Source organism: Myxine glutinosa, unplaced genomic scaffold (genome assembly GCF_964187855.1).
Source record: "Myxine glutinosa unplaced genomic scaffold, kmMyxGlut1.1 SCAFFOLD_1036, whole genome shotgun sequence".
NCBI lineage: Eukaryota > Metazoa > Chordata > Myxini > Myxiniformes > Myxinidae > Myxine > Myxine glutinosa.
The window spans coordinates 113,616-140,983 of NW_027617131.1; the positions used below are offsets into that span (position 1 = coordinate 113,616).

General features: G+C 50.1%; 1 protein-coding gene across 1 annotated transcript in view; it reads left to right on the top strand.

The window, feature by feature from the left end:
• Nucleotides 1-24,602, top strand: part of LOC137426480 (rapamycin-insensitive companion of mTOR-like) — a 49,685-nt gene extending 25,083 nt beyond the window's left edge. Inside the window, exon 6 of the transcript XR_013621612.1 lies at nt 23,871-24,602. The gene's annotated coding sequence lies outside the window, so the exon portion shown is untranslated. The remainder of the gene's footprint in view (nt 1-23,870) is intronic.
• The last annotated feature ends 2,766 nt before the right edge of the window (nt 24,603-27,368 follow it).

Below are 27,368 nucleotides of genomic sequence, written 5' to 3' on the forward strand. Positions count from 1 at the left end.
TGGTAGTTATTTCCTGATTCTGTGTATTAGGCTAAGGCTTTGTCTTCCATTAATTGACACTCCATTGCACCGAATTCAAATAGATAGATCCCCTTTCATTCCCAAAGCCTCGATTGCCAACTGCATTCGCCGCAGCTGCTGGGCGGTTTTCACCGCGACTCCATTAGCCACGAGGTGGGCTCGGAGAAGAAGGGGGAGGAGCCGCCGCATCCAGGGGGTGGCCCGCCGATCGTCATCAAGGGTGGAGCCAGAGAGCCCGTGCCCACCAATCAGGGCCGAGGCGACCTCACCGATGGGTGTGTCCTGGAGGCCGGCGGCTTGATCGCCCGAGGGCGATATAAGCGCGCGCGGAAGCCTTTGAGAGGACCACCAGAGGTTCCAAGAAAGATAGGTTCCAAGAGGAATGTTATGTGTGTTGTACCGTCCACCAAACAGTGATGACTCCATCTACATCTCGCTGTCTGATAATATGGACCAACTTCTATCTACTCATCCCAACTCTCTCTTCCTCATATGTGGTGATTTCAACTGTCATCATGCCAGTTGGCTGGATGTGGGTACCTCTCTCACCAGCCATGGCTCCTCAGCAAAGGACTTCTGCGACTCACTGGGACTGACACAATCTGTCAATTTCCCGACCCGGATCTCAGTCAACGGAACATCTTCTCTTCTGGACTTGGTTATGACTAACTTCCCTGAAAATGTCTGGTGCTCTTCTTCTGCTCCAATCGGATCATCTGATCATGTCCTTGTTAAAGTGGACATCTCTCTGACCATCCTCAGGGAGCCTGCTCAGCGTCGACGAGTCTGGCATTTCACTCAGGCCAACTGGCACGGTCTTCAAGCAGCCATCAATCATCTGGACTGGTCTCCCATCTCTACCACCTCTGACATCAACTCATCCTGGGAATTCTTCCAAAGTAAATTGCTCTCTCTCATGCACAGATTTATCCCATCTCGTCTTCAGTTGTCATACCCTTCCTCCCGTCCATAGTACACGGAATCAAGTGGTGAGGCTGTTGCCAAGAAACAACTTGCCTTCGTCTCCTGGAAAGCAAATCCAACGGAAGGAAATCTCATTTCCTTTCACAAAGCCCGAAACAAGTGTGTGTCCACCCTCAGGAGAGCCAGGAAACAATATCTCTCCATTCTCAAGACCGAACTCTCTTATCTGTCTCCCTCTTCCAAATCCTGGTGGCGTCTGGTCAAATCCGTTTCTGGTGTTTGTTTCTCCTCCATCCCCTCCCTTACCTCAAACGGCTACACAGCTGACTCTGCACGTGAAAAAGCTGAATGCCTCAACTCTGCGTTTGCCTCTAAATCTTGTGTCCCAAACCCATCCCTCTCTGTACCCACCATACCCAGTCATACCCTGCTGCTCCTGGACTCCGTGTCCTTTCCTCCTAACAAGGTGGAAAAGTTTCTGTCAACCCTCGACTCTGATTCTGCAACTGGACCCGACGGCATCAGCCCACGGGTCCTAAAATCCTGCTCTGCCACTCTATCTCACCCTCTCTCTGTTCTCTTCACCCTCTCTTTTGCTCAAGGTCAACTGCTATCTGCTTGGAAATCAGCCAACATCACCGCTTTGCACAAAAAAGGTGCAAAAACAGAACCTAGCAACTACAAACCAATCAGCCTTCTCCCAATTATCAGCAAAGTCATGGAATCCATCATTGCTTCGGATACGAAATCTTTCCTCTTCCCCAATGGCTTGATCTCTGATCATCAATTTGGTTTCAGACCAGGTCACTCTACTCTGGACATGCTGCTTCTGCTGTCTCAACAATGGATGGAGGTCCTCAATGCCAAACAGGAAATTAGAGCTGTCTCCCTCGACATATCACATGCCTTCGACACGGTCTGGCACCCCGCTCTGCTCACCAAACTCTCCTCCTTTGGTATCCATGGAAATCTCCACGCATGGCTGGCGGACTTCCTCTCTAGTCGTTGTCAACGTGTGGCCCTGAATGGGTTTCTCTCATCTCCTCTTCCTGTTCAGGCTGGAGTTCCCCAAGGCAGTGTTCTGGGCCCCGTGCTTTTTCTGGTCTTCATCAATGATCTCTCTGACTCTCTTGAAAATCCTCTCTATCTCTTTGCTGATGACTCCACTCTCTGCCGCTCCATTCCTCTTCCCTCAGATCGGCAGTCTGCAGCCTACTCACTCTCTGAAGACTTGGACAAAATCACAGACTGGTCAAACAAGTGGAACATGTCTTTCAATCCTGACAAATCTCACACTCTTACTATGTCTCTCCGAAAAGATCGACTGGACAACCCTCCCATCTACTTTCTCAACAATCCTCTCCAAGAAGTTCTGTCGCTCAAGCTTTTGGGTCTCACTATCTGCCATGATCTTTCTTGGGAAAACCACATTTCCAAGCTGGCCTCCAAAGCCAGTCGCCGACTGGGCATCCTCCGTCGTGCGAAGTCCTTCCTCGGCACACCTGAGCTCCTCACCACATACAAGGCTTTCATCCGCAGCTCAATGGAATACTGTTCTCCCCTATGGGCCGGTGCTCCTGCCTCACACCTAGCTCGGCTTCACGCTGTTGAAACCAAAGCTTTCAGAATTATTGGAATCTCCCGCGATGAAGCTATCTCTGAGGGCCTTTCACTCACTCACCGCAGGCAGGTAGGTGGTCTTTCTGTCTTCTACCGACTCCTCTCCGGCCTTGCACCCCCAGCTCTCTCTGTGCTCTGTCCCCCAAATATTCCTACAGGTCGCACAAGATCTGCCAGCAACCCTCTGATGGTTAAACTGCCGAAATCTCGGCTCTCTGCTCACCTTCACTCCTTCATTCCTCTTTTCTCCCGCCTCTGGAACAAACTCCCTCTCTCCCTTCAATCCCACTCCTCCCTCCAGGTCTTTAAAACAGCTGTTCACCGCCATCTCTTATCTTCCCCCATCCAAAACCTTGATCTTTTCTACCCCCGCTAATTCACCCCAGATCCACCTTGTTTGAAATTCCAACTTCTTTCCTGGAAGTCCTGGCAGTGTCCATATGTTTTATACCTCTCCCACCGCCCCCTTCCCATGCCCCCCCCCAAAGCCCTCGACCTCTCTCAGATCTCTCGATGTCTCCACGTCTCTCGGTCCCTGCTCTCAAATGTTGTGTTTGTGTCCTTCCCCCTCTCTCCCCATCTTGTCTACCGCTCCCGATGTTATATGTTTTATGTGTCGGTTTGTCTTTCTGTGTGATTAATGTTCGCTCTTTCACGAGCCTCGATCTTGTATACAAAAAAAAAGAAAAAGAAAAATCCGTGTCGTCTTCACATCCGTGTCGGATGGCGCGTGCGTCTGGGTTTACGAGTCGTTCGTTTCAGGTCGTTTACGAGTCATTCGGCGCATGGCGCCCCACCGTCGTGCTGTGCAAGCGGCAAGCTCGGAGAGGGTCGCGCTGCACGATTCATAGGGCGACCCTCGAAACCGATGCCGTGCGGAGGACCGCGCCGGAGGCCGCCCTCGGAGGGGGCCACCGGCTCGAAAGAGTTACGCTGTCCCGGCCGAAGCCCCACGCGCAACAGTATCGCCGTGCCCAAGGAGGGATTCTGACTTAGAGGCGTTCAGCCATAATCCCTCAGAGGGTAGCTTCGCGCCGCTGGCTGCTCAGCCAGACGCACATCCGTGTCGTCTTTGTCTTTTTCCAAATTGAATATCTGTGGCACGATTTGGCCAACGTTTCAGGATCGGGTCTAGTCTTGGTAAACGGCTCACGCCGCGGTTCGCTTCGTTCGGCGCAACATCCATTACGCTGCGGCCGTGAGCGGGGGGGGGGGGGGGGGGTGTTCCTTCGCGTACCGAGAAGCGCTGGTATTTAGGTCATAGGACTTGTGGGCCTAAAACCTTATCCGGCGCCGACCGGGCGTGGCGTCATACCCCCGGGACCACGTCGGTCCGTAACAGACGAGGGACTTAATCCCCCCTCGAAGGGGAACCATAGGCCGACGTTGGGTTCCGTAACAATATAGATATATATATATATATATATAGCCCACTTTTCAAGATGACTTTGAACCAAAAGTTCATTGGAATTATGTTGAAATTATTCCAGATTTTGTTAATGTGACCTTCAAAAGAAACAAAAACCACATTTGACATTTCAAAGCAAATAAATTGATCCTTGAAAGTGATGTAAACTGATATCGAACTCAATTCACGGACAGTACTGTGTTAAACTTCTGTACGTTTTCCAGAAGTATCTCTTTATTTTGCACATTAGCCAAAAATTTTTTTAACAAAAACAAAAGTTAAATTACGACTGGGATTCCGGACAGTAAAATTACAGTTCAGTACTTCGTGTAACCCCCACGAGCATTCAGGAGAGCACATACACGTTGAGGCATGCTGTTCACGAGATTTGCCAAGGTTTGGACAGGAATCGCTTGCCATGCAGTGACAATAGCCTGCTGCAATTCACGCACCGAGGTCGGCTGCTGGTCCAAGTTGTCGATTTGACGCGTTAATTCTGCCCACAAGTTCTCTATTGGATGCATATCTGGGGACATGGCAGGCCACTCCATATGCTCTACACCACGGTCAGCAAGAAAGTGTTGGATCATGCAAGCACGATGAGGCCGTGCATTGTCATCTTGGAAGACAAAGTTTCCTCGAAAGGCTGCACGAGCAAATGGAAGCAATGTTTCTTCCAGAATGGCCCTGTACTTGAACTGGTTCAGGTTTCCATTCAGAACAACCAGGTCGGTTTTGCCCCCTGCATGAAAAACAGCCCAAACGGTCACCCCACCACCTCCAGCTTGGACTCTTGGCACTATACAATCTTTGTTGTAGGCTTCATGCACTTCTCTGCGCACTCGGACGCGGCCATCTTGACGATAGACCAGAAATCTAGACTCGTCACTGAAGATCACGTGATTCCAGTGTCCTGGCTGCCATTGGCGGTGCTCTCTGGCCCACTGCAATCGGCGCTGGCAGTGTTGTCTGGTCAGGCGTGGCTTTCTCAGGGGACGCCTGGCACGATAGCCTGCTTGAACCAGTCGTTGGTTGACTAGCCTTCTGGATACAGGCACATTTGTCAGTTGCTGCCACTCAGCCCGAAGCCAATTAGCTGACTTGGTACGGCCATTGCGGACTAACCGGTGCAGCTGGCGATCATCCCTCCTTGTGGTTCTGTGGGAACATCCTGGCCTCGGTATTGGAGTAGGGACACCCCTCTGAGCATTTCGTTTCAGGATCTTTGACACCTGACCTTGAGTGATGCCATACTGCTGAGCAATAGCACGCTGTTTCATGCCGTAATTTCGTAAAGCTACCACTCCATGACAAAACAGCATTGTCGAGTTGACGGACCATCTCCAGAGGAAGCGATAATAACTTTTGGAGACGTGCAGCAGTTGTTTTCCACTAATACAGACCGCAACAACCCTTGTATACCCGACTGTGAAGCCAATCATCAAATGCACCTGTCCGTACATTTTGCCACGCCACCTGTGATATAATCCTGTTGTTGACTTCTTGCTGCGACAGACAATCAGTGACATGGTTCTTTTAACAAATAAATCACCAAAGTGTAAAAGAAACTCACCAGATTGATATACTGAGTTAAGAAAGTAAACCCAAGTCAAGAAAAAAAAAATATTCCATATTAAATGCCAAGTCTGTATATATTGTTACAGACACGACTTTGATGTTAAAGTGGGCCGAGCGGAATGGCCGTCGTGTCCGCACAAATTACCCGACTATACTCGACGTTGACGAAGTCGCGTTACGCTGGCTCAATAAGAAAAAGAAGACACCCGGCTGGGTTATAAAATGACGACACCAGGGATACGGTTCTCAAGACCTCCGGAGGAGATTATATTCGTTACGGAAGGTCAGATTACAGGGACGAGAGGTACAACATAGAAAGACAAGCACTTAGACACAATCTTATATTATTCCCAACAGACGACAGATAAACGGGACAAAGCTGACTCACACGGGGATTGATGGCTAGGAAAGGCAAGGTAGCGATGGCTCCAGGTGCACCTGGGCTCGGGGCAGGATCAACACGGTTCGGTCCAGAGATGCGGGGAGGTCTCGTCGCAGCGCTCAGAGGTGACGTTCTTTCTCAGGCGGGTCTTTCTCAGGCCTCTCCAAACTCAGGCGCATCTGTTTCAGCGCTCGCAGGTCCGTCTTTCTCCAGCTGGGGGCGCATCTGACGTCACGTCCGCTACGTGGCCGCGTATATCCGGCGGGGAGTGACACGCCCTCGGCTCGCTAGCGCCGCCCCAGATGGAATCGGTCCGCCCTTCTGATTGGGTGCGGGGGGTTACCAGGCTCCGCCCTTGAGGAGGAGCTGACAGCCAGCCCCTCCGTGGTAACCCCGTGGAGCGCGTGGTCAATGGCGCTAATCGAGCCGGTGTGAGGACGCATCCTCCCCCGCGCCGCCGCCATCTCCTCTGTTGTTGTTGTAATTGTTGGGGAAGAAGATGGAAGGAGGTATGGGAAAGGTCCTAAACTCACTACTGATGCCATATAATCACATTCTGGTGCAACGAAGAGTCATAATTAATGGAGACGAGGCCTTAACTGACATAGACTAAGAATAACTAGGAAGATGTCCGAAAGTTGTCTACGTGTGGTGCGGTGGACCTGGGCACGACATTTAATGGGGGAATAAGGGGAAGGTCGGCTCTACTGATTGTTATTTACATGCAATGGGACTAGGGAATGGGGGATTGGGGAAAGTTGGGGAGTATTGGAGAAAATAGGGGAATATTTACAAGCGGATATGGAGGCCAAATTCCATATTCGCAACATTGCACCCTTCTCTACCCTCGGGGCGTCCCGACCCGATAAATTTTTACCTACTTTAGTGTGGCACGCAATGTAGTTCCCTCTACTATTAACTCTACCCTGAGTGCGACAGTTTTACAGATATTCACGAATGAGTAAATATGTCCCCCTGCGACGTTGCACCCTTCTCCTCACAGAAACACACCCACAGGATAACCGAATCCGGAAAGAATTCTCAAACTAAACATACAGCCGGTAGGGAGCATTATTTACAAGATTACGCTGATATCTACACTACGATCCAGGACCTGTTTTTGGAGGAACACATGCAGATGTTATGCATAGAGAGAGCGCGCTTGCCAGCATCGATACACCAACCCACGAGTGCTCTGTGGCCGACGGCCTTTAATAACGTGCAGAGCACCCTTTCCCAGCATCAAAAGCACCACCCCACCACCAATCGGTGCAGTCACCATTGTTCATTGGAATAAAAATAAATTCGACAACCCCTAACCCTGCAGGTGTCTCTTGCTCTTCTTGTGGTGCACTTGGTGTTAACTAAAAGTGGTTCACCTGTATGGCATAGGTGCCACGTTGACCCATAGGTCCATCCCCGGGTGGTGCTTGGCCGCAAACGAACTGCGGTCCATTGTGGGTGGCCACAAACATTGCGGTCCATATGGTGTATCGATCCCAGCAGCAAACAGCGAAAGTGCAGGCCCACAACTGCGCAGCCAGCACCTCTCTCTCCTCTCTCTCTACCCCAAAGCCAGATCCTCGGAGGTGGGAGACAAAAGAAGAAACAAGTGAGTAAGGCGGTAAGGGCGCAAAAGTGCACGCAATGTAAGGTGATGCACACTGGGGGCACATGGGAACCAGGTGAGACAGGTACGTTCCTATCGTACGCCCCCCCCCCCCCCACCAGGTAACCTACATGGCCCCTCCCTTACCCCTTACTGTATCCACAAAACACAACACTACCCATAAACATCTACTTTACAAATCAACAAACATCCCTACTGTCTTCCCCGTTCCTCCCATATACCAAATTCGTCTTCTCTCCCTCCTAACCAATCAAATTTGCCATTTTCAACTCTCATCAAAATTTGCCATCTCCAACTCAACATCATAATTTGCCATTACCAATTCATCATCAGTCCCTCCTAGGGAGGGAGAGATGGAATCACCCCAATGTCTCATCCACGTCGTGATGCGTCTCACAAATCCACACAGCGATTCATCTCCTGCAACAAAACAAAGAAAACACAGGTGTGGAGTCATCATCATCACCACAGGTAAGTGGCTGCGTATGGTGCGACAGGTTCTTCAATCCTAACTATTTCCTAAATGACTTTAACAACTTTACACTACCCGGGGTCTTTCTCCGGCCAAACCATTGGCCCTCTTACTCTATGGGTTCTAAAAACCAATTCCCATTGGCCAACCTGTGGTGCTTTTCAATTTGGGGTCTCACTCCCCCGATTCATCTCCCGGTGCCCTCGCACAATTTCTGGGCTGCGGCGTGTACCTCTCCCAGTGGGTCTACCCACCTGCACACCTCCACCACTGCAGTTGCCTCCGAGCTTACCTGCTCCTCACCCTAACCTAACTACCTGGGGAAGGCCCTCTGGCTCTCTCCCCACTCCGTGCCCTCTCTGGCACTGGGCTGCCCGATCCACACCCGGGATCCTCAGGCACCCACTCACAACTACCGGCTCCCAGAGCCCACCTGCGGCCTCACCTGGCCGACATCCTCACAGTGGTGGAGTGCCCAACCAACTACACACACTAACAGGCTACACGCCCAGCCATTTCCACAACACTAATGCACCCATTCACAACACCATTCTGCAACCGCACCACAAATGCCAATATCCAACCACAATTTACCTGCACCCTCTACCTAACACTTACACTACCCGCCCCGGGTATCCGTGATGGGGTCCACTCTTCCCCCATTCACACCTTCGCACCATGCACACCACTCCGTACCACTTACTCCCACTCTCTCCACACACCTGTACCTGCACACCTGTGCTCTCACACCTGGTGCCACCTGCACCCTTCTCTCCCCAAGCGCATTCGCGCTGATCCACAACACTCACTACTCATACACTGCTCCTCACACCTGTCCAGTTGCACACCTGTGCAATCACACCTGTTCAATTCTCACACACACGGCATCATCTCAGCTAACTACTCCCTTCTGAAACTTGCGCTTCCCAGTCGTCCCTTTAAACTATTGCGCTCCCACGTCATTATCATCCATACTAATCTACCTGCGTCCCCACTACAGGTATCAGTCACTAACTAACCTTAACGTCACCTACTGTCATCTTCTAGGGCCCTATCAATATAACCTAACCCACCCGGGCTAGTTTTCACTGCCATACACCCCATAATCTAGTGCTCCTTTGCCCCCACATGGGAAGGGTGGCAGGGATGCCATCCCACCACATCGGGGGTCTCTCACTACCAATTTTGCACATCAAATTTCAACAAATCAAAAATTTGCCAATCACTACCCATCATCTGCCAATCACTACTGCCAATCCCTTGCCAATCATCAAATTTTGTTTTTCTCTAATTTTGGGTCCAATACACTAACCTCATCACCCAGTCGACTCACTAATACCTCTCGGTGCGCCAATCCCTGTCCAAAGCCCGGCTTCGTAAAGCCAAGCAATGGATGCTGGTTGTTTTGTGCCAGCGGCTGGATGCGTCCGGCATTCGGGGCAGGGACGGGGGCTTACCCGGGCCGAGATCCCACGCACCACCTCGGCGTGGAGCCATCCAATTGCCCGATCTCGACCTGCCGGCACGTCTCACCAAAAAGTGGTCGCCATGACGACCCTTTCTATCGGGCTGCCCGCTCCGCCTAGTGGAGCACGGACGCGGCCGTCCCACGCGAGGCCCAGCGTGGATCGCGCACGGCGGTCCTTTCGAACCCGCCGTGGCTCGGATCCCCGCTGGTTCTCGCGGCACGCGAAGCCCGGCACGCACCGAGGGCCCGATTCGGCTATAAGTCGTTCTAAACTCTACCCCGTCTAACGTCGATGCTTCACCTGGACGCTTACACCCCGCAGCCCGATCCTTGCTCACACATCCAGCCGTGCCCATGCTCCTCGTACCTTTCCTTACACACCCAGGTACACCCATTCCACTCACAGCCTTGGTCACACACCTGACCACCGAACACTTTGGCACACATTCGTTGCTCGCACACCTCACCAATACACCTCTTCGCGCCCCCTCCTCGGTCACCTCCTCTGTGGCAATCACAGGTGTGCTCTCATTCGCACACCCAACCATGTGCCTCACCACCAACTCCAGCGTGCATTCCCACTCACGCTCTACCATTCCAGGTGTGCATCCTTCCATCCCAGGTGTACATCCTCGCTCACCTGTCACAACTAACTCACGCTCCATGTCACTCTCACTACTTTCACCTCCATTCCTGACAGCGCACTCACCCTTCCTCTTGACAGCGCACTCTTTCCTCATGTACCTGTCCATCACACACCTTTCTCGCGCACACTCTCCCGTTACACCCTCTGTAACACTCACCACAGGTGTGCATTCTTCCTTGCCTTTGACAGCGCACTCTTTCCTCATGTACCTGTCCATCACACACCTTTCTCGCGCACACTCTCCCGTTACACCCTCTGTAACACTCACCACACCGCGCTTCCATGTGCTCCCTCGCACACACGCTACGACCGACTCATTCTCGCCAACACCCTCACTCCTTGGCACACACTTTTTCCTCACACACCCCAGAGTCGGACTTTCTCGCACACCTCCTCTTTCGCACACCAGACCTGTCACACACCTCACCAACGGCCTTTCACGAACACCCGGATCCAAACCAATCCCCAAGCTTCTTAAATCCCCTGGCGCATCATACGCACGACCATATTGGTCACCACTTACACCGGGTCCTCTTCCTCTTCGCTTCTCCTCCATCACCTGCGAATCCCTCATCCGGTTAATGAGCACATCATCACGATCCAAACACAGACTTTGGACCAATTCTTTTATCTCCTCTTTTATCTCTTTCTTATCCCCTCTCCGTCGCTTCTTAATTTCGCTCATCCCTTCTTCCACTTCTTCTAATTTGTGCTTCACCTCTTTTATTCCCCGGTACGTCTCCTCAAGCTCGTCCTCCAAGGCTACCTTGACCGTTTCCATGTGCGTCCTCACCTGCTGGTCCTTCGTCTCCATTACCTCTACCACCTCGTCCAACCTCGTTGTCAGTCCCTCACGTACCATCTGACATTCCCTCTTCGTCGCTATCAAGTCGTCTTTTAGTTCTTTCTGTGTCACTTTTAACCCTCCTAATACCGCAGTGTTCCTTTGAACCTGCTCCGTTAGTTCTTTTTGTCCCTCCGTCAGCTGTTCCACCTCCTGCGTCAGGACCTCTATGCCCCCCTGTAACTTTACAGTCCCCTTTCTCACCTCCTTCTCCATGTGCTCCTTACAGTGCCTCACCTCCTCGCGCACTCCTCCGACCTCCTCACTCACTCCTCTTCTGATCTCCTCTCCCATCACTTGCATCTCCTGCCCAGATGCCACCCTCATCTGCTCCATTTCCTCCCTGTGAGCATCCAGTTTGGTTTCTACCCCCATTCTGACCCCCTCTATCTGCTGCTCCATTTGTTTAACTTCCCTTTCCGCTTGGTCCCTCATGTCCCTCAATTTGCCTTCCATACTGTTTTCTAACCCCTCTAACCCATTTTTCACTCCCTCTATCTGATTCTCCTGGGCAGCCATTCTGTTTTCCACCCCCGTTAACCCATTCTTTACCTCTTTTATCCCGTTGTCTAACCCCTCAAAATTATTGTCTAACTTCCCAAATTTCTTGTCTAACTCCTCAAAATTATTGTCTAACTTCCCAAATTTCCTGTCTAACCCCTCACCAGTACCCCTCGCTTCGTCCCTCATTACCCCCATTTGGCCCTCCAATCGCTCACCCAATCGCTCAATTTGGCTCCCCATACTCATCTGTACAGCTGCCTGTAGCTGCGCAATGAGGGCCTGTATGTCAATCGGCTGCATGTTAAAGCCCGTTGATACAGCGGGCTCGGCTACCGCGCGCTCTTGCGAGGCGCCATTTTGCGTGCCTGCTACCCTCGCTGTTTCGCTCTCCTCATGTCCCTCAATTTGGTCCTGGACCGACCCTGCTTCACTCTCCCCTACCGGACCCCAGCCGTCTTGATCCGCCATAGCGCGACTTGCAAAATTCGAGTTTCGTAAAACAAATCCAAATTTTTTTTTTTTTTTTTTCGTTATAATTTCGGCGAGCGCAGTAACCGCGCTCCGGATCGATTTCGTCGAGCGCAGTACGCGCTCCGAATCGATTTTCCCTCCCAAAATTTGGGCCTAATTAATTTAGTCCCGGGTCCGAATCTCACTCCTCGACACCAATTGTTACCGTACTAACACAATTGGTGTCCAAAATTTGGGCTAAATAAATTTAGTCCCAGGTTCGAATCCAACTCCTGACAACCAATTGTTACAGACACGACTTTGATGTTAAAGTGGGCCGAGCGGAATGGCCGTCGTGTCCGCACAAATTACCCGACTATACTCGACGTTGACGAAGTCGCGTTACGCTGGCTCAATAAGAAAAAGAAGACACCCGGCTGGGTTATAAAATGACGACACCAGGGATACGGTTCTCAAGACCTCCGGAGGAGATTATATTCGTTACGGAAGGTCAGATTACAGGGACGAGAGGTACAACATAGAAAGACAAGCACTTAGACACAATCTTATATTATTCCCAACAGACGACAGATAAACGGGACAAAGCTGACTCACACGGGGATTGATGGCTAGGAAAGGCAAGGTAGCGATGGCTCCAGGTGCACCTGGGCTCGGGGCAGGATCAACACGGTTCGGTCCAGAGATGCGGGGAGGTCTCGTCGCAGCGCTCAGAGGTGACGTTCTTTCTCAGGCGGGTCTTTCTCAGGCCTCTCCAAACTCAGGCGCATCTGTTTCAGCGCTCGCAGGTCCGTCTTTCTCCAGCTGGGGGCGCATCTGACGTCACGTCCGCTACGTGGCCGCGTATATCCGGCGGGGAGTGACACGCCCTCGGCTCGCTAGCGCCGCCCCAGATGGAATCGGTCCGCCCTTCTGATTGGGTGCGGGGGGTTACCAGGCTCCGCCCTTGAGGAGGAGCTGACAGCCAGCCCCTCCGTGGTAACCCCGTGGAGCGCGTGGTCAATGGCGCTAATCGAGCCGGTGTGAGGACGCATCCTCCCCCGCGCCGCCGCCATCTCCTCTGTTGTTGTTGTAATTGTTGGGGAAGAAGATGGAAGGAGGTATGGGAAAGGTCCTAAACTCACTACTGATGCCATATAATCACATTCTGGTGCAACGAAGAGTCATAATTAATGGAGACGAGGCCTTAACTGACATAGACTAAGAATAACTAGGAAGATGTCCGAAAGTTGTCTACGTGTGGTGCGGTGGACCTGGGCACGACATTTAATGGGGGAATAAGGGGAAGGTCGGCTCTACTGATTGTTATTTACATGCAATGGGACTAGGGAATGGGGGATTGGGGAAAGTTGGGGAGTATTGGAGAAAATAGGGGAATATTTACAAGCGGATATGGAGGCCAAATTCCATATTCGCAACAATATATATTGCCGCTTCCTCTGGAGATGGTCCGTCAACTTGACAATGCTGTTTGTCATGGAGTGGTGGCTTTACGAAATTCTGGCATGAAACAGCGTGCTATTGCTCGGCAGTATGGCGCCACTCAAGGTCAGGTGTCAAAGATCCTGAAACCAAATGCTCAGAGGGGTGTCCCTACTCCAATACGGAGGCCAGGACGTCCACGCAGAACCACAAGGAGAGATGATCGCCAGCTGCACCGGTTAGCCTGCAATGGCCGTACCAAGTCAGCTAATCGGCTTCTGGCTGAGTGGCAGCAACTGACAAATGTGCCTGTATACAGAAGGCTAGTCAACCAACGACTGGTTCAAGCAGGCTATCGTGCCAGGCGTCCCCTGAGAAAGCCACGCCTGACCAGACAACACAGCCAGCGCCGATTGCAGTGGGCCAGAGAGCACCGTCAATGGCAGCCAGGACACTGGAATCACGTGACCTTCAGTGACGAGTCTAGATTTCTGGTCTATCGTCAAGATTGCCGCATCCGAGTGCGCAGACAAGTGCATGAAGCCCACAACAAAGATTGTATAGTGCCAAGAGTCCAAGCTGGAGGTGGTGGGGTGGCCGTTTGGGCTGCTTTTCATGCAGTGGGCAAAACTGACCTGGTTGTTCTGAATGGAAACCTGAACCAGTTCAAGTACAGGGTCATTCTGGAAGAAACATTGCTTCCATTTGCTTGTGCAGCCTTTCGAGGAAACATTGTCTTCCAAGATGACAATGCACGGCCTCATCGTGCTCGCATGATCCAACACTTTCTTGCTGACCGTGGTGTAGAGCATATGGAGTGGCCTGACATGTCCCCGGATATGAATCCGACAGAGAACTTGTGGGCAGAATTAACGCGTCAAATCGACAACTTGGACCAGCAGCCTACATCTGTGCATGAATTGCAGCAGACTATTGTCACTGCATGGCAAGCGATTCCTGTCCAAACCTTGGCAAATCTCGTGAACAGCATGCCTCGATGTGTACGTGCTCTCCTGAATGCTCGTGGGAGTTACACGAAGTACTGAACTGTAATTTTACTGTCCGTAATCCCAGTCATAATTTAGCTTTTGTTTTTGTTGAAAAATGTTTTGGCTAATGTGCAAAATAAAGAGATACTTCTGGAAAACGTACAGAAGTTTAACACAGTACTGTCCGTGAATTGAGTTCGATATCAGTTTACATCACTTTCAAGGATCAATTTATTTGCTTTGAAATGTCAAATGTGGTTTTTGTTTCTTTTAAAGGTCACATTAACAAAATCTGGAATAATTTCAACATAATTCCAATGAACTTTTGGTTCAAAGTCATCTTGAAAAGTAAGTTCACCCCCACAAAAAAATATTCCATATTAAATGCCAAGTATATATATATATATATATATGTATATATATGTATATATATGTATATATATGTATATATATGTATATATATGTATATATATGTATATATATGTATATATATGTATATATATGTATATATATGTATATATATGTATATATATTGTTGCGAATATGGAATTTGGCCTCCATATCCGCTTGTAAATATTCCCCTATTTTCTCCAATACTCCCCAACTTTCCCCGATCCCCCATTCCCTAGTCCCATTGCATGTAAATAACAATCAGTAGAGCCGACCTTCCCCTTATTCCCCCATTAAATGTCGTGCCCAGGTCCACCGCACCACACGTAGACAACTTTCGGACATCTTCCTAGTTATTCTTATTCTATGTCAGTTAAGGCCTCGTCTCCATTAATTATGACTCTTCGTTGCACCAGAATGTGATGATATGGCATCAGTAGTGAGTTTAGGACCTTTCCCATACCTCCTTCCATCTTCGTCCCCAACAATTACAACAACAACAGAGGAGATGGCGGCGGAGCGGGGGAGGATGCGTCCTCACACCGGCTCGATTAGCTCCAGACCATGCGCTCCACGGGGTTACCACGAAGGGGCTCCTTGTCAGCTCCTCGTCAAGGGCGGAGCCTGGTAAACCCCCCGCACGCACCCAATGAGAAGCAACGTGCCGATTCCACGAGGGGGAGCTAACGAGCCGAGGGCGTGTCACTCCCCGCCGGATATACGCGGCCCCGCGCCGGATGGGAGTGAGATGCGCACCCAGCTTGGAGAAGGAAAGCCACCTGCGAGCGCTGAGTCAGATGCGCACCCAGCTTGGAGAAGGAAAGCCACCTGCGAGCGCTGAGTCAGATGCGCACCCAGCTTGGAGAAGGAAAGCCACCTGCGAGCGCTGAGTCAGATGCGCACCCAGCTTGGAGAAGGAAAGCCACCTGCGAGCGCTGAGTCAGATGCGCCCCCAGCTTGAGCAGACAAGACGCCATCCGAGCGCTGCGACCTCCCCGCATCTCTGGACCGGACCGAGTCGATTCTGACCTTTGAGCCCAGGTGCACCTGGAGCCATCGCTACCTGCCTTTCCTTGCCATCAATCCCCGTGTGAGTCAGCATTTTGTCCCGTTTATCTGTCGTCTGTTGGGAATAATATAAGATTGTGTCTAAGTGCTTGTCTTTCTATGCTGTCCCTCTTGTAGTTGTAATCTAACCTTCCGCCTTAATATAACCTCCTCCGGAGGTCTTGAGAACTGAACCCTTGGTGTCGTATTGTGTTAGTGTAATCCAGCCGGGTGTCTTCTTTTTCTTATTGAGCCAGCATAGCGCGACTAGTCAACGTTCGGGCACAATCGGGTAACTTGTGCAGACGTGGTCATACCATAAAACCGCTCGGTAAATAACATCCAAGCCACGTCTGTAACAATTGGTTGTCAGGAGTTGGATTCGAACCTGGGACTAAATTTATTTAGCCCAAATTTTGGAACACCAATTGTACTATTAGAGTAACAATTGGTGTCGAGGAGTGGAATTCGAACCCGGGACTAAATTTATTAGGCCCAAATTGGTAACAAGTAGAATCGATTCGGAGCGCGTTTCCCGCGCGAAATTATAACGGCGAAATTTGAATTTGTTTTACGAAAATAAAATAAAAAACCGAATTTTGCAAGTCGCGCTATGGCGGATCAAGACGGCTGGGGTCCGGTAGGGGAGAGTGAAGCAGGGTCGGTCCAGGACCAAATTGAGACACGTGAGGAGAGCGAAACAGCGAGGGTAGCAAGCACGCAAAATGGCGCCTCGCTGGTCACCGCGCCGGCAACCGTGGCAGCGCCCCCGATGGATTGGAACTTGTTTTGTATACAAATGACGGCCCTTGTGGTCCAGTATAATGAAGACATGAAAAACAGGATGGAGCGATTGGGAAACCAGATGGGGGTAATGAGGGACGAAGCGAGGGGTACCGGTGAGGGGTTAGACAATAATTTTAAGGGATTAGACAAGAAATTTGGGAAGTTAGACAATAATTTTGAGGAGTTAGACAAGAAATTTGGGAAGTTAGACAATAATTTTGAGGAGTTAGACAAGAAATTTGGGAAGATAGACAATAATTTTGAGGGGTTAGACAACGGGATAAAAGAAGTGAAAAATGGGTTAATGGGGGTAGAAAATAGAATGGCTGCCCAGGAGAATCAGATAGAGGGAGTGAAAATGGGTTAGAGGGGTTAGAAAACAGTATGGAAGGCAAATTGAGGGACATGAGGGACCAAGCGGAAAGGGAAGTTAAACAAATGGAGCAGCAGATAGAGGGGGTCAGAATGGGGGTAGAAACCAAACTGGATGCTCACAGGGAGGAAATGGAGCAGATGAGGGTGGCATCTGGGCAGGAGATGCAAGTGATGGGAGAGGAGATCAGGAGAGGAGTGAGTGAGGAGGTCGGAGGAGTGCGCGAGGAGGTGAGGCACTGTGAGGAGCACATGGAAAAGGAGGTGAGAAAGGGGACTGTAAAGTTACAAGGGGGCATAGAGGACCTGACGCAGGAGGTGGAGCAGCTGACGGTGGGACAAACGGAGTTAGTGGAGCAGGTTCAAAGGAACACTGCGGTATTAGGAGGTTTAAAAGCGACACAAAACGACATAAAAAACGACTTGATAGCGACAAAGAGGGAATGTCAGATGGTACGTGAGGGACTGACAACGAGGCTGGACGAGGTGATAGAGGTTATGGAGACGAAGGACCGGCAGGTGAGGACGCACATGGAAACGGTCAAGGTAGCCTTGGAGGACGAGCTTGAGGAGACGTACCGGGGAATAAAAGAGGTGAAGCACAAATTAGAAGAAGTGGAAGAAGGGATGAGCGAAATTAAGAAGCGACGGAGAGGGGATAACAAAGAGATAAAAGAGGAGATAAAAGAATTGGTCCAAAGTCTGTGTTTGGATCGTGATGTGCTCGTTAACCGGATGAGGGATTCGCAGGTGATGGAGGAGAAGCGAAGAGGAAGAGGACCCGGTGTAAGTGGTGACCAATATGGTCGTGCGTATGATGCGCCAGGTGATTTAAGAGGCTTGGGGGTCGAGATAGACCCGGGTGTTCGTGAGAGGCCGTTGGTGAAGTGTGCGACAGGTCTGGTGTGCGAAAATGGAGGTGTGCAAGAAAGTCCGACTCTGGGGTGTGTGAGGAAAAAGTGCGTGCCAAGGAGTGAGTGTGCTGGCGAGAGTGAGTCGGTCGTAGCGCGTGTGCGAGGGAGCACGTGGAAGCGCGGGGTGGTGAGTGTTACAGAGGGTGTGACGGGAGAGTGTGCGCAAGAGTGTGCGCGAGAAAGGTGTGTGACGGACAGGTGCATGAGGAAAGAGTGCGCTGTCAGAAGTAAGGAAGAGTGTCCACCTGTGGTGAGTGTTACAGAGGGTGTAACGGGAGAGTGTGCGCGAGAAAGGTGTGTGACGGACAGGTGCATGAGGAAAGAGTGCGCTGTCAGAAGTAAGGAAGAGTGTCCACCTGTGGTGAGTGTTACAGAGGGTGTAACGGGAGAGTGTGCGCGAGAAAGGTGTGTGACGGACAGGTGCATGGGGAAAGAGTGTGCTGTCAAGAGTAAGGGTGAGTGCGTTGTCACGAGTGGAGGTGAAAGTAGTGAGAGTGACATGGAGCGTGAGTTGGTTGTGACAGGTGAGCAAGGATGCACACCTGGGATGGTAGAGCGTGTGTGGGAAGGCACATTTGAGTTGGTAGTGAGGCACGTGGATGGGTGTGCGAATGAGAGCACACCTGTGATTGTCACAGAGGAAGTGACCGAGGAGGGGGCGCGAAGAGGTGTGTTAGTAAGGTGTGCGAGCGACGAATGTGTGCCAAAGTGTTCGGTGGTCAGGTGTGTGACCAAGTCGGTGAGCGGAGTGAGTGTACCGAGGTGTGAAAGAAAAGGTACGAGGAGCATGGGCACAGCTGGATGTGTGAGCAAGGAACGGGCTGCGGGGTGTAAGCAAGCAGGTGAAGCATCGACGGTGACCGGGTTAAAGGTTAGGTCGACTTTTAGCCGAAGCGGGCCCTCGGTGCGTGCCGGGTTTCGCGTGCCGCGAGAACCAGCGGGGATCCGAGCCACGGCGGGTTCGAAAGGACCGCCGTGCGCGATCCGTGCTGGGCCTCGCTTTGAACGTCCGTGCTCCACTAGGCGGAGCGGGCGGCCCGATAGAAAGAGTCGTCATGGCGACCACTTTTTGTTGAGGAATTCCGGCAGGTCGAGATCGGGACATTGGATGGTTCCGTGCCGAGAAGGTGCGTGGGATCTCGGGCCGGGTAAACCTCCTTCCCTGCACCGAGTGCCGGACGTATCCAACCGCTGGCACAAAACAACCAGCATCCATTGCTTGGCTTTACGAAGCCGGGCTTTGGACAGGGATTGGCGCACCGAGAGGTATTAGTGAGTCGACTGGGTGATGAGGTTAGTGTTTTGGACCCAAAATTGGAGAAAAACAAAATTTGATGATTGGCAAGGGATTGGCAGTAGTGATTGGCAGATGATGGGCAGTGATTGGCCAAATTTTTGATTTGTTGAAATTTGATGTGCAAAATTGGTAGTGAGAGACCCCCGATGTGGTGGGATGGCAAATCCACCATCCCTCACAGGGGGGGGGCAAAGGAGCAATAGCTTATGGGGTGTATGGCAGTGAAAACTAGCCCGGGTGGGTTAGGATATTGTGTGTAGGGATCTAGAGAAGATGACCTTAGGTAACGTTAAGGTTAGTTAGTGACTGATACCTGTAGTGGGGACGCAGGTAGATTAGTGTGGATTATAATGACGAGGGAGCGCAATAGTTAAAGGGACGACTGGGAAGCGCAAGTTTCAGAAGGGAGTAGTTAGCTGAGATGATGCTGTGTGTGTGAGAATTGAACAGGTGTGATTGCACAGGTGTGCAACTGGACAGGTGTGTGGAGCAGTGTATGAGTAGTGAGTGTTGTGGATCAGCGCGAATGCGCTTGGGGAGAGAAGGGTGCCGGTGGCACCAGGTGTGAGAGCACAGGTGTGCAAGTACAGGTGTGTGGAGAAAGTTGGAGTAAGTGGTACGGAGTGGTGTGCATGGTGCGAAGGTGTGGATGGGGGAAGAGTGGACCCCCATCACGGATACCCGGGGCGGGTAGTGTAAGTGTTAGGTAGAGGGTGCAGGTAAATTGTGGTTGGATATTGGCATTTGTGGTGCGGTTGCAGAATGGTGTTGTGGATGGGTGCATTAGTGTTGTGGAAATGGCTGGGCGTGTAGCCTGTTAGTGTGTGTAGTTGGTTGGGCACTCCACCACTGTGAGGATGTCGGCCAGGTGAGGCCGCAGGTGGGCTCTGGGAGCCGGTAGTTGTGAGTGGGTGCCTGAGGATCCCGGGTGTGGATCGGGCAGCCCAGTGCCAGAGAGGGCACGGAGTGGGGAGAGAGCCAGAGGGCCTTCCCCTGGTAGTTAGGTTAGGGTAAGGAGCAGGTAAGCTCGGAGGCAACTGCAGTGGTGGAGGTGTGCAGGTGGGTAGACCCACTGGGAGAGGTACACGTCGCAGCCCAGAAATTGTGCGAGGGCACCGGGAGATGAATCGGGGGAGTGAGACCCCAAATTGAAGCGCACCACAGTTTGGCCAATGGGAATTGGTTTTTAGAACCCATAGTGTAAGAGGGCCAATGGTTTGGCCGGAGAAAGACCCCGGGTAGTGTAAAGTTGTTAAAGTCATTTAGGAAATAGTTAGGATTGATGAACCTGTCGCACCATACGCAGCCACTTACCTGTGGTGATGATGATGACTCCACACCTGTGTTTTCTTTGTTTGTGTTGCAGAAATGAGAATTGCTGTTGGATTTGTGAGACGCATCACGACGTGGATGAGACATTGGGGTGATTCCATCTCTCCCTCCTTAGGAGGGACTGATGATGAATTGGTGATGGCAAATTATTATGTTGAATTGGTAATGGCAAATTTTGATGTTGAGTTGAAAATGGCAAATTTTGATGAGAGTTGAAAATGGCAAATTTGATTGGTTAGGAGGGAGAGAAGACGAATTTGGTTTATGGGAGGAACGGGGAAGACAGTAGGGATGTTTGTTGATTTGTAAAATAGATGTTTATGGGTAGTGTTGAGTTTTGTGGATACAGTAAGGGGTAAGGGAGGGGCCATGTAGGTTACCTGGTGGGGGGGGCGTACGATAGGAACGTACCTGTCTCACCTGGTTCCCATGTGCCCCCAGTGTGCATCACCTTACATTGCGTGCACTTTTGCGCCCTTACCACCTTACTCACTTGTCTGCTTCTTTTGTCTCCCACCTCCGAGGATCTGGCTTTGGGGTAGAGAGAGAGGAGAGAGAGGTGCTGGCTGCGCAGTTGTGGGCCTGCACTTTCGCTGTTTGCTGCCGGGATCGATACACCATATGGACCGCAATGTTTGTGGCCACCCACAATGGACCGCAGTTCGTTTGCGGCCAAGCACCACCCGGGGATGGACCTATGGGTCAACGTGGCACCTATGCCATAAAGGTGAACCACTGTTAATTAACACCACTGAAGGCCACAAGAAGAGCAAGAGACACCTGCAGGGTTAGGGGTTGTCGAATTTATTTTTATTCCAATGAACAATGGTGACTGCACCGATTGGTGGTGGGGTGGTGCTGTTGATGCTCGGGAAGGGTGCTCTGCACGTTATTAAAGGCCGTCGGCCACAGAGCACTCGTGGGTTGGTGTATCGATGTTGGCAAGCGCGCTCTCTCTCTATGCATAACATCTGCATGTGTCCCTCCAAAAACAGGTCCTGGATCGTAGTGTAAATAGCAGCGTAGTCTTGTAAATAATGCTCCCTACCGGCTGTATGTTTAGTTTGAGAATTCTTTCCGGATTCGGTTATCCTGTGGGTGTGTTTCTGTGAGGAGAAGGGTGCAACGTCGCAGGGGGACATATTTACTCATTTGTGAATATCTGTAAAACTGTCGCACTCAGGGTAGAGTTAATAGTAGAGGGAACTACATTGCGTGCCACACTAAAGTAGGTAAAAATTTATCGGGTCGGGACGCCCCGAGGGTAGAGAAGGGTGCAATGTTGCGAATATGGAATTTGGCCTCCATATCCGCTTGTAAATATTCCCCTATTTTCTCCAATACTCCCCAACTTTCCCCGATCCCCCATTCCCTAGTCCCATTGCATGTAAATAACAATCAGTAGAGCCGACCTTCCCCTTATTCCCCCATTAAATGTCGTGCCCAGGTCCACCGCACCACACGTAGACAACTTTCGGACATCTTCCTAGTTATTCTTATTCTATGTCAGTTAAGGCCTCGTCTCCATTAATTATGACTCTTCGTTGCACCAGAATGTGATGATATGGCATCAGTAGTGAGTTTAGGACCTTTCCCATACCTCCTTCCATCTTCGTCCCCAACAATTACAACAACAACAGAGGAGATGGCGGCGGAGCGGGGGAGGATGCGTCCTCACACCGGCTCGATTAGCTCCAGACCATGCGCTCCACGGGGTTACCACGAAGGGGCTCCTTGTCAGCTCCTCGTCAAGGGCGGAGCCTGGTAAACCCCCCGCACGCACCCAATGAGAAGCAACGTGCCGATTCCACGAGGGGGAGCTAACGAGCCGAGGGCGTGTCACTCCCCGCCGGATATACGCGGCCCCGCACCGGATGGGAGTGAGATGCGCACCCAGCTTGGAGAAGGAAAGCCACCTGCGAGCGCTGAGTCAGATGCGCACCCAGCTTGGAGAAGGAAAGCCACCTGCGAGCGCTGAGTCAGATGCGCACCCAGCTTGGAGAAGGAAAGCCACCTGCGAGCGCTGAGTCAGATGCGCACCCAGCTTGGAGAAGGAAAGCCACCTGCGAGCGCTGAGTCAGATGCGCCCCCAGCTTGAGCAGACAAGACGCCATCCGAGCGCTGCGACCTCCCCGCATCTCTGGACCGGACCGAGTCGATTCTGACCTTTGAGCCCAGGTGCACCTGGAGCCATCGCTACCTGCCTTTCCTTGCCATCAATCCCCGTGTGAGTCAGCATTTTGTCCCGTTTATCTGTCGTCTGTTGGGAATAATATAAGATTGTGTCTAAGTGCTTGTCTTTCTATGCTGTCCCTCTTGTAGTTGTAATCTAACCTTCCGCCTTAATATAACCTCCTCCGGAGGTCTTGAGAACTGAACCCTTGGTGTCGTATTGTGTTAGTGTAATCCAGCCGGGTGTCTTCTTTTTCTTATTGAGCCAGCATAGCGCGACTAGTCAACGTTCGGGCACAATCGGGTAACTTGTGCAGACGTGGCCATACCATAAAACCGCTCGGTAAATAACATCCAAGCCACGTCTGTAACAATATGTATATATATGTATATATATGTATATATATGTATATATATATATATATATATATATATATATATATATATATATATATATATATACAGGGGGCTGCAAAAGTAGGTGGGTATATATATATACATAATTATATATATATATATATGAGAGACGTCGATGTGTTGCCATTTTTCTCAGAGTTGGTCAAACGGATCTTCAAACTATTATGGGTTCGTCAGTGAGTTCTGGTGAATGTTTTTGAAAGTTTGAAAAAACAAAAAAGTTGCATTTAAAAATATATATATTTCTGGAGGAGAAGGGGTGGCGGTGCCTTAGCTTATCTGAACTCGAACAACTACACCCCCCTCTCCCCTTTTACTTGGGTGTAGGGAAGTGTTTTGAGCCCCCACAAGAAATATGTGAAACAAATTCCAAATTTGATTTTTTCAAAATACCAACAGGATTTAGAACAGCAATGGGCAACGCCAGGTACCCCAACTAGTATATGTCTCCAGCATGCAAAATGGAGGAATTTTTTTTCAGCATGTCAACGACAAAACGGTTGTTGATAGGACACTAGGAGTCAAAGCAACATCAAGGTATTCTTGTTGTATTGCACTGTTCTTCCAAACTGTAATGTGTTTATACATTCTTTGTAAAGTCTAATTTCTGTAAATCTCAAGGTGAATGCATTGCTGGGATTGATTGTTAAATATCGGCAAAGTTAAAGTTGTCAATAATTTTGCAAAAAAAGGAAAATTTCTTCAAAAGTACACAACTGTCTCTTCCCAGCGGAAGTGATTTGTTGTCACGTCCTCGCATCCTATAGGAATTGGTGTGTGAGGCTGTGCTCGAGTGTGTCCGTGGGCCACGTGAGTGCATGGCCCAGCTGCTGGCAGAACCTGCAGAAATCGAGCGGACCCTTCAAGATGGCGAGGTCCGAGCAAGGCATATGGCGAACGCCACCACAGAGCTTATCCGAACTCGAACTTTCTTGATTTGACATTGTCTTGCTCCTCCTTTTTATTTTTCTCACAAACCATTAAATTGCAGTAATCATATATCTGTATATACATTGCAATTTTTGAATAGATTGAATGTCTACATTTTCCACATCTTGGCTTAGTTGAGTAGCTAGTTATCTCAGTTGGTTGTGTGCTTGCCACAAAGTTTACTTGTTGGCTAAAAGTCTGTTTGCCCAACAAGCTAAAAGTCATTAGGCACTGTTTAGGCCATGATATAAGGCCTTCTATCATTCAATTTTGTTATGTACCTCATGTGAACAAGTGTATTTCATTTTGAATATTAGATCCGCATGTATTAAGTCAAAATCTGCAATTCCACACTCAATATTCCACCACAAAAGGTTATTATTTAGCCCAAGAACACGCTCACTATTTGATATTCGCGCAGACCTGATCACTCAGTACTATGGTCACATCAACCAATCAGAGGCAGCCGGATTAATTTACGGCACTATTTTATCTTCATCACGTAGTTCCGGCCTACTTGGTTTGCTGCAGAAAGGAATGTAAACAATGCGGTCTGATCAATTTTTGTCTAAAAAAAAAAAAAAAAATTCGAAATTTGATTCAATTTGTCGATATGAGATGGGAAATAATGCGAGAGTTCACCTCACAATGGGCTGAGTGTGATGGCGAGGTAAAAACCATTGCTTCTCGTGTGATTTTCCAGTGTGAAGTTACGTACGTAACGAGGAAAATAAACCTTTTGTTCAGCCAGTGGTTGAGCTTGAGTAGAGTAATTTTTAGTAAGACAGCCTTTCGGTTGATGGTTAATCTCTTTTCCCACTCGCCTAATCTTGAAGGCATCCGAGAGTAAACAACGTGAAGTTCCACAAAAACAAGTTTCAATTTCGCATGAGTGAGGTGAACTATGTCAACATGGAGCAGCAACGAAGGCTGGAAAGGGTGGAAATGCTAATGGTTCGGTGGATGTGCGGAGTATCGTTGAGAGAGAGGAAGACAAATGATGAATTGCGAAAGATGATGGGAATGGAGCCTGTCATGGATGCTGTGAAGAGAAACAGGTTGAGATGGTTTGGTCATGTGTTGAGGAAGGATGAAAGTGACTGGTTGAGAAGAGTGATGGAAATGAATGTTGAAGGAAGTAGAGGACGGGGCAGACCGAGAAAGACTTGGCTCAAGGTGGTGGAAGAAGAAATGCGGGCAAGGGGGTTAACAAGGGGAGATGCAGAAAATAGGGCAAAATGGAGAAGATTGTCATGGGGACCGTAAGGCTAACCCCCGCTCTAGCAGGGAAAATGGCCTTAAAATGCCTGTTGTTGTTGAGGTGAACTATGTCGGCAGTGTGATTTCTGCAGAAGGCCGAAAGCCAGACCCAGAAAAAGTGAGAACCATCGCCGAGTACTTTCAGCCTGAGAACAAGGAAGACTTGCAACGGTTCTTCGGAACGGTGCATTATTTGGGCTGGATTATCACCAACCTATCCGCTCGTATGGCCCACTCAGACTAATCCTGAAGAATAATAATAATAATAATAATAATAATAATAATAATTCATTTATTTTGTATAGCGCTTTTCAAGAAGCCCAAAGGCGCTTTGACAGAGTGGAAAACATAATGCATAACGATACATGAAAACAACAATTGCAAAAAGACGAATCAATAGGGAAATATTTAAAGCAAAAGGAGGGAGAAGGAGAAGAGATGGTCAGGGGTTAAATGCTGTGGGTTGAATGTTGAATGCAGTGCTGAACAGGTTGGTCTTTAGTGATGTTTTGAATGTGGTGAGTGAGGAGGAGTCTCTGATGGTGTGAGGTAGTGAGTTCCAGAGGGTGGGAGCAGCGATGGAGAAGGCCCTGTCCCCCCAGGATCTGAATTTGGTCCGGATGGAGGGGGTCAGGAGGTTGGTACCAGCAGAGCGGAGGTTGCGGGTGGGAGTGTGTCTGGAGAGGAGGTCAGCCAGGTAGGATGGGGCCAGGTTATGGAGGGCTTTCTTTGTATGTCAAGAGGAGGATTTTGTACTGGATTCTCTGGGGGATGGGAAGCCAGTGAAGCTTGTAAAGGACGGGGGTGATGTGGTCACGGGTCCGGGAATGGGTGAGTAGACGGGCAGCGGAGTTCTGAATGTATTGGAGTTTATTGGTGATTTTTGAGGGTGAACCATAGAGGAGGCTATTGCAGTAGTCCAGACGGGAGGTGATGAAGGCATGGATGAGGGTTTCTGCAGCCGTGGAGGAGAGGGATGAGCGGAGACGGGCAATGTTTTTCAGGTGAAAGAAGGCTGACTTTGTGATCTGTTTAGTGTATTTGTCGAAGGAGAGGGTTTGGCCAAAGATGACGCCAAGATTCCGGATGTGAGGGGAGGTGGATACTGGGATACCGTAGATGTTGAGGGCAAAGTTATGGGTTGATTTTGTGAGCGTTTTTGGGCCAATGATGATTATTTCAGATTTATCACAGTTAAGCTTGAGGAAGTTGATTTGAAGCCAGGATTTTATTTCAGTGATGCAGTTTGTCCGGATAGAGTGGGTGTCGGTGGAGACGGACTTGGTGGAGATGAAAAGCTGGATGTCATCGGCGAAGCAGTGGAATTGGAGACCATGATGGCGGATTAAGTGACCGAGGGGGGACAGGTAAAGTATGAAGAGGAGGGGGCCAAGAACTGAACCTTGGGGGACACCTTGGGGGAGGGGAGCAGTGGGGGATTTGCAGTTATTGATGGAGATGAACTGGCGTCTGTCAGAGAGGTATGATTTAATCCAAGAGAGGGCAGTGCCGCTAACGTTAAAGGTGGATTCAAGTCGGGTGAGGAGGATGGTGTGATCGATGGTGTCAAAGGCAGCGCTGAGGTCGAGGAGGACGAGAATGTTGAGGTTGCCAGCGTCAGAGGAGAGGAGAAGGTCGTTGGTGATTTTGAGGAGAGCAGTTTCAGTACTGTGGTTGGAGCGGAAGCCGGATTGGAATGTTTCATACAGGTTATTGGCAGAGAGGTGATGTTTGAGTTGAGCGGCTACAGCGCGTTCCAAAACTTTCGACAGAAAGGGTAGGTTGGAGATGGGTCTGAAGTTGTTTAGGGTGTCAGGGTTTAGACCAGGTTTTTTTAGAATGGGGGTAACAGCAGCAATTTTGAGGGAAGGTGGGACGATGCCTGTAGACAGGGAGGAGTTTATTGTTGCAATGATAAGTGGAGAGAGAGCAGGGAGGGAGGCCTTGACAAAGCTGGAGGGGATGGGGTCAAGAGTGCAGGTGGCAGTTTTCATTCCTATGAGGAGTTCAGAGAGGTCAGTAGGGGAGAACGGGGAGAACCGAGACAAGGGATGGCAGGACAAGGGGGGGCAGGT